An 8,334-nucleotide genomic window follows, 5' to 3' on the forward strand; every position below is an offset into this window, starting at 1 on the left:
CGAGCGCCTGGTCATGGCGAGACGTCTTTTTTTTGTTAAGCCATTTTCATATCAAACCATTTCTTTTTTATTTCGATGATACTACGAACTACAGGTGACACGGAATTAACAGCACGCTTAATTGCTTCCCATTTATTCGCTTTAGCAGGTCCCATAATTCCACTGCTGACACTGCTAAAAATTACAGATTTTCCTTTTTGGATCTCTGAAAGCAGAACTTCAATCTCAGAGCCCGTAAAGTTGTTCTTTTTGCACCTTGATGCCATTCTCATGACTCAACACTCAACACTTCCTGATACAGGTTAGAGGAAGCACAGCCTTATATGGTATAATTTTGGGCATGGAGTATGCAAATCTACTATCCTCATGCACGTGCACTTAAATACGCACGGGTGGCATTCATCATTTACGCAGGTCGTTTACACACTTTTTCCGAAGTTAAGAGCGTTTGTTGAAACTGACGTGGTGTGTTCATACGGTACCTTCGTACGAAAAAAGTAAGAGAAATTAAGTATAAAAATACGAAAATGTTCTTGCATGCCCATTGATTTTTCTTTTGCATAAATTAAAGTTAACTCAACAGACTGAAAATGTATACAAACACCAGAGGAGATTAAACATGAATTAAACTAGTTGATTTCAGTTACTCTCAGAGGAGATTGTATTCATCTATAAAAAGAGTTGCAGGAAATGAAAACTAATCCAAGGACTTAAAAAATGCAGAGATGCTACTGAGGATCAGAGGAGATGCTTTCAGCCCAGTCACTGCATCTTATTTAAGGATGTGGAACAGTGGAGATCAGTTCTGCCACTTCTTCCTGACTTCCTGTTGTGGTTGTTGATGCCTGTGAAATGTTAATGACATTCATGGCCAAGGCCAGGATTTTCTGCACAACTAAATTTCTTATGTCAGTGGAGTAACAAGCCTCTTTTAAATGCTGGGTCAAACTTATATAAACTGCTGCAATCTCCACTGGAAGGTGATAGCGTGGGTAGTTTAAGCATTCATTTGTTGTACGGTGCACAGGTGGAAACCAAACTCCAATCTTTTCTAAAGCTGAAAGCAGACAGTCATTTGATTTGTATCTCACTGATTATTTAGAGGGTCAAAAGCAAAATGTTTGGCATACTTTAAGTGATAAAGGCTTGTTATTCGCAAGTAAAAGTACATCTGTGCGTCATGGCAACTGGCATTGAAACAAAATTTGGGCTCAAACACAGTGTCACCAACAGCAACACAAGTCACCACCAGAGGCCAGCATTGCTGAAGAGACAGCACCTGTTAAATTTAGCCGAAATGCTAAATGAATAAAAAAAGACCTTTTCTTATCCTGCTTCTCCGGTCAGGCGAAAAATACAAAATACTATTATACAAACATAAAATAAATCACTGCTGCATCCTTGAGGGTTTTTATTGATATAAAAGGCCACAACACTTTATTTCCAATGAGCACACTCCATTCATTGGAGGTGAACTTAAGGGTGGCAAGATGAAAACAAAAATTAGATTAGGTGGCATATCGACCAGATGACTCAGCTTTGCTCAAGCAGGGACTTAAATTTGGTGATGGGCTCGCAATTGAAGAGTTTTTTGCCATGGTATTAGAGGCAATGCTGGTCACTGCTGCCTTGTGAAGCTCCACATCAGGTTGTGGAGTGATGTAGCGCCTCCTGCCAAATTGTGCATGCATCTCCTTGTATCTGATGATGTGAGCACAATGAGTAATTTGCTCGAACACAGCACCCATCCCTTGCGAGCCTGTCTGCTATACACAGCTGCTCTGCCTCTCTTGGGCAGTAATTCTGGATCCATAATGTGCCCACCTTTGGGTCTGTAAAGTACAGGCAGAACGTGACACTTTGCTTTGCGGTAAGACGTATTGCATCACTTCCTGTTACCTTGCTCGTGCACTGTGGAATTTCTTGCTCCGCTTGGAGTACTGATAATCACTTTATTTCTATCTATAACTTACACAATTTTGCATTTTTAAACTCTATAGCTTACAGTTCTGTTCTAACACACTCCTACAGATCTTCAATCTTTATTCTCACTTTTTAGCGGTGTGTCTGGTTCTCTAGCGTAGCATGGCTACCGGTTCTCTTCCTCCTTCTCCTGCTTTCACCTGCTCCGTGTGTCAGATGTTTAGTTACTCCTCTGCCTCCTTTGGCGATAATGGTACATGTAACAAATGTAGTCTTTTTGTAGTTTTGGAGGCGAGGTTATCTGAATTGGAAGCTCGGCTCTGCACTGTTGAAAATCAACCGATAGCGAGCCAGGTCCCTTTAGCCAGTGTGGAGCCACCTAGCGTAGCTAGCTCAATTAGCCTCCCCCTAGCAGAACCCGAGCAGCCAGGATTACAAGGTGGCTGGGTGACTGTCAGGAAGAGGCATAGCTCTAAAGTCAAACCCGTTGTTCACCATCGACCTGTCCACGCTTCTAACAGATTTTCCCCACTCAGCGACACACCCACTGAGGACAAAACCCTGGTAATTGGCAGCTCTATAGTCAGAAGCGTGGCATTAGAGACACCAGCGGCCATAGTCAAATGCATTCCAGGGGCCAGAGCGGGCGACATAGAATCCTATTTAAAACTGCTGGCTAAGGATAAACGTAAATATGGTAAAATAGTTATTCACGTCGGCGTTAATGACACCCGGTTACGCCAATCGGAGGTCACTAAAATTAATGTTGCATCGGTGTGTAATTTTGCCAAAACAATGTCGGACTCCGTAGTTTTCTCTGGACCCCTGCCAAATCTGACCAGCGATGACATGTATAGCCGCATGTCGTCCTACAATCGCTGGTTGTCTAGATGGTGTCCAGCAAATAACGTGGGCTACATAGATAATTGGCAATCTTTCTGGAGGAAACCTGGTCTGATGAGGAGAGACGGCATCCATCCCACTTTGGAAGGAGCAGCTCTCATTTCTAGAAATATGGAAGAATTTATTTGCCACCCTAAAACATGACAACCCAGGGCTCAGACCAGGATGCAGAGTTGTAGTCTTACACACTTCTCTGCAGCTTCCCACCTGCTGCTATCCACCCAATCAATTAACACAAAAGGAGCAAATCCTCTTGTGCAAAAAGAAATTATTAAAACAAAAACTTTAACTGAACAAAAACATCAAACTATTAAATGTGGTTTGCTGAATATCAGATCTCTCCTTTCCAAGTCTCTGTTAGTGAATGAGTTGATTTGTGATCATCATATTGATATATTTTGTCTTACAGAAACCTGGCTGCAGCAGGAGGATCATGTTAGCATTAATGAAGCAACTCCCTCTGACTGTTTAAATGTTCACGTTCCTCGAACCACAGGCAGAGGAGGAGGAGTGGCAGCTATTTTCAGATCAGGGTTACTCATCAGTCCCAGACCCAAGATTAGTTTGAGCTCTTTTGAATCTCTGATTCTCAGTTTTTCCCACGCAAAGTGGAAATCACAGAAACCTCTTGTGTTTGTTGTTGTGTATCGTCCACCTGGCCCTTATTCTGAGTTTCTGTCTGAATTCTCAGAGTTTTTATCCCAGTTAGTGCTGAGTACAGATAAAGTCATTGTTGTGGGTGACTTTAATATTCATGTAGATGTTGAAAATGACAGCCTTAATATGAACTTTAATTCTATATTAGACTCTATTGGATTTTCTCAGAGTGTTCACAGACCGACTCACTGCCTTAATCACACCCTTGATCTTGTGCTGACTTATGGCATTGAGAGTGAACAGTTAACAGTGTTCCCTCATAACCCTGTCTTATCTGACCATTTTTTGATAACCTTTGAGTTTACATTACTTGACTATACAGTTTCTGAGAAGAAATTTACGTACAGAAGGTGTCTATCAGAGGATGCTGTAACCAGATTTAAAGAATTAATTCCATCATCCTTTTCTTCACTGCCATGTGCAGATATGACAGAGGACGACTACCTAAACTTTACTCCAGCAGCACTTGACTCTCTTGTTGACAGCACTATAGTTTCAATGCGTACAGCACTGGACAATGTTGCCCCTCTGAAAAGGAAGGTAATCAGTCAGAAGAGGTTGGCTCCTTGGTATAATTCACAGCTGCGTGCTTTAAAGCAGACTGCAAGAAAGCTGGAGAGACAGTGGCGTTCCTCTAATTTAGAAGAGTCTCAGTTAGTCTGGAAAGATAGTTTAATAACGTATAAGAAAGCCCTTCGTAAAGCTAGAACTGCTTATTATTCATCATTGATAGAAGAGAATAAGAATAATCCCAGGTTTCTTTTCAGTACTGTAGCCAGTCTGACTAAGAGTCCGAGCTCTGCTGAGCCAGTTATTCCTTTAACTCTCAGCAGTGATGATTTCATGAGCTTCTTTATTAATAAAATTGTTTCTATCAGTGAGAAGATTGATGGAGTCCTTCCCACTATTATCACTGATGTATCATCAAGAACAGCAGCTTTAGAAGTATCTTTAGAACCTGATTTATATTTAGACTGCTTCTGCCCAGTTGATCTCTCTGAACTAACAACAGCAATAGTCTCTTCTAAACCATCAACTTGTGTTTTAGACCCAATCCCAACCAGACTGTTCAAGGAGGTTTTCCCATTAATTGACACTTCCATATTGGATTTGATCAATCTGTCTTTGTTGACAGGATATGTACCTCAGCCTTTTAAGGTTGCTGTAATTAAACCTTTACTTAAAAAACCTACTCTTGATTCAGAAGTGTTGGCTCATTATAGACCTATATCCAATCTCCCTTTTATGTCTAAAGTTCTTGAAAAAAAAAATAGTTGCAGCTCAGCTTTGTGATCACTTACACAGAAATAATCTGTTTGAAGAGTTTCAGTCAGGATTCAGAGTGCATCATAGCACAGAAACTGCACTGCTGAAAGTTACCAATGATCTCCTCTTAGCCTCTGATAGAGGACTTGTGTCTGTGCTTGTCCTGTTGGATCTCAGTGCTGCATTTGATACGGTCGATCACAGTATCTTATTACACAGACTTGAACATGTTATTGGGATTAAAGGAACTGCATTAGGCTGGTTTAAGTCATATTTATCTGATAGATTTCAGTTTGTTCTTGTAAATGAAGAATCTTCCTCACACACCAGAGTAAGTCATGGAGTTCCTCAGGGTTCTGTGCTTGGACCGATTCTTTTCACTTTATACATGCTTCCATTAGGTAACATTATTAGACAGCATGGCATAAATTTCCATTGCGATGCTGATGATACTCAGCTGTACTTATCTATAAAACCAGATGAACCCAATAGGTTAGTGAGACTACAAGCATGTCTTAAAGACATAAAGACCTGGATGACTCAGAACTGTCTGCTGCTAAATTCAGACAAAACTGAAGTCGTTATCTTTGGACCTGAGCGTTTCAGGGAGAAATTGTCTAGCTATATAGTTACTCTAGATGGTATTTCCTTGGCTTCTAGTTCTACAGTGAGGAACCTTGGAGTTATTTTTGACCAGAACTTATCATTTGACTCGCATATAAAACAGGTTTCTAGGTCTGCCTTCTTTCATCTTCGTAATATTGTTAAAATCAGGAACATCTTGTCTCAGAGTGATGCAGAAAAACTAATTCATGCATTTGTTACTTCAAGATTGGACTACTGTAATTCTTTATTATTGGGCTGTCCCACATATTCTCTGAAAAGCCTCCAGCTGATCCAAAATGCTGCAGCCAGAGTTCTGATGAGAACTAACAGGAGAGATCATATTTCTCCAGTTTTAGCTTCTCTTCATTGGCTCCCTGTTAAATTCAGAATAGAATTTAAGATTCTTCTCCTTACATATAAAGCTCTTAATGACCGAGCTCCATCATATCTTAAAGATCTCATTGTAAGATATTTTCCTAACAGAGCACTTCGTTCCCAAACTGCAGGTTTACTTGAGGTTCCCAGAGTTTCTAAAAGTAGAATGGGAGGCAGAGCCTTTCAGTTATCAGGCCCCTCTCTTGTGGAATAAGCTGCCAGTAAATGTCCGGGAAGCAGACACCCTTTCCACTTTTAAGACCAGGCTTGTTGAATCTGATAGTGTGTCTGCTAGTGTGTCTTGTCCTGCCTCCACCTCTGGCACCCTCTATACTTTCATTACCCCCTACCCGAACCAGGGTTTGAATCCCATTCCTGCCTATCTTACCTCTTTTATTTCTACCCCTACCCGAACCAGGGTTTGCATCCCCACCCCGCTGTGACTGGTGTGCAGTTGGTGAGAGTGAGTTGTATGGCTTTGTTTTTGCTGGTATTTTTAGTGATTATAGGACTGTTTAGGTGAGTTTGTCTGCTGAATCTGCTAGTGTGTCTTGTCCTGCCTCCACCTCTGGCACCTTCTATACTTTCATTACCCCCTACCCGAACCAGGGTTTGAATCCCATTCCCGCTTATCTTACCTCTTTTATTTCTCCCCCTACCCGAACCAGGGTTTGCATCCCCACCCCGCTGTGACTGGTGTGCAGTTGGTGAGAGGCTGAGGTAGCTTGTGGCTGTAAAAGATGGTTCTATATATGGATCTATATAGGGAGTATAGGGAATTACTCACTGAGTCTGGTCCTTTATTTATTTATTTATTTTCGTTAGCACAAGTTTCTTGTGTTTACCTTGAATAGGGATGGCTCAGGTGATCCTGAAACATCCCATAGTTAAGCTGCTATAGGCCTAGACTGCTGGGGGGCCTCATCTGTCACACCTTTCCTCACTATACTCTCTTTATGTATATGTGATATTATTGTGGTCATTAACTCGTGTTTCCCTGTTCCAACAGATATCCTTTGAATGGTGTTACAGTGCCACCCTTCCTGAGTCTGGTTCTGCCAGAGGTTTCTTCCTGTTAAAAGGGAGTCGTTTCTCTCCACAGTCGCCTCAGGCACGCCGCTCAGGCCGGGAGATTGGACCGAAAAAACAAAAAGTTTTCAGTGCAATCTGTTGGTTTTCTTAGCTAGGAAATTGTTTTTGAATTGGCTCTATATGAACGAATTGGATTATTTTATGAATTATGATTATTATTAATTAATTGAATTCCAATTGGCTTGAATTGGACTTACTATCTAAGTGCCTTGAGATGACATTTGTTGTATTTGGCGCTATATAAATAAAAATGAATTGAATTGAATTGAATTGAACTGATCTCTGTTCTGTGTTTGACTTTTGAAAACCCGGATCAGTTTTCATTCTCAGCACTATGTTGGACTTGATTGACTCCAGTCCTTCGGCTGCACCCCTGTCGCTCTGTTTATTGTGGTATGGACAGTCAATCAGGAGGCACGTGTACATCTTTGACGACTTTTGTTCTTTTTTTTGGACCTGTAAAGGAGCTTGAATAGGTGGCAGTACTGGCCATGCAGACAGTAGAGATGGTTTTGTCTCAATTTGACAGGGAATTCTGACTGATAACATCCGTTGTGTCTTAACTCTCTGTGCTGCTTCACTTGGTCTTGGCTTACTGGAGGGAGATCCCTCTTCTTCAGCAGTGGGTCTCATGCTCTCTTTTTGGCTGTTAAGCCTGTCTGAAGAGTCACCACCAGTTATCCGTCTCACTTCAATTGGACCTGATACCATAATGGATACAGAGGATGCAGCAGGCATACTGGATGCAGGTGAGTCCTCTGTAGATGGATTTAGGGTTTCTGTCTGTTTGCACTCTTCAAGCAAAAAGGTCTTCTCTGCAAAGATTTTTAAAAAAAAAAGAGAAATCACAACATAAGAAGTGGGACATTAAAAAACATGTAATTTATTCTGAGACTGTGACAATGTTATACCTCTCAGACTTACCCCACTGCTTTTGATACTGAAAGGCAACCTCTTTGGTATCTTTTGATGTACCATCCCTGGACTTTAAGATTTTCCTCACATGCGTTGACAGAAATCCCAGGATATCATCTGGCTGTGCTAGGAGTGTTGCTCTGGACATACATTCCAGCAAACATTTTACCCCATATGGGGTGGAATCACTGGCATGCATCCTTGATGGATCTAAATATGCTCTTCTGGCCCTGCTTCAAGTAGAAGCACTGTTCCCTTCCGCTGTCACAGAGAGAAGATTCAGTTCTGGAATATCCAGGACTCGTCGGCATTCACATGTCACGACATTCTAAATGTTACTCATTCACAGTGCATTATTCACTGGAAGCATTATTGTGTGAGTACAAGCATAGAACTGTAATCTGTTCATCTAAACAAAACACTAAAGAATGAAGCTCATGAATCCACATTGTGGTGACAAGAACAAATAACAATTAAATCTGTCGTTCAGCAGTGCAGAATGATGTGGTTCATCTTAACACCTTTTTTTTTGCTGGAAGCGTGGTTATGTAACAGTTATCCCTGAACTCGCTCTGTTTGGAAATTACTAATACAACC

This window comes from Odontesthes bonariensis, chromosome 22 (assembly GCF_027942865.1).
Source record: "Odontesthes bonariensis isolate fOdoBon6 chromosome 22, fOdoBon6.hap1, whole genome shotgun sequence".
Taxonomy (NCBI): domain Eukaryota; kingdom Metazoa; phylum Chordata; class Actinopteri; order Atheriniformes; family Atherinopsidae; genus Odontesthes; species Odontesthes bonariensis.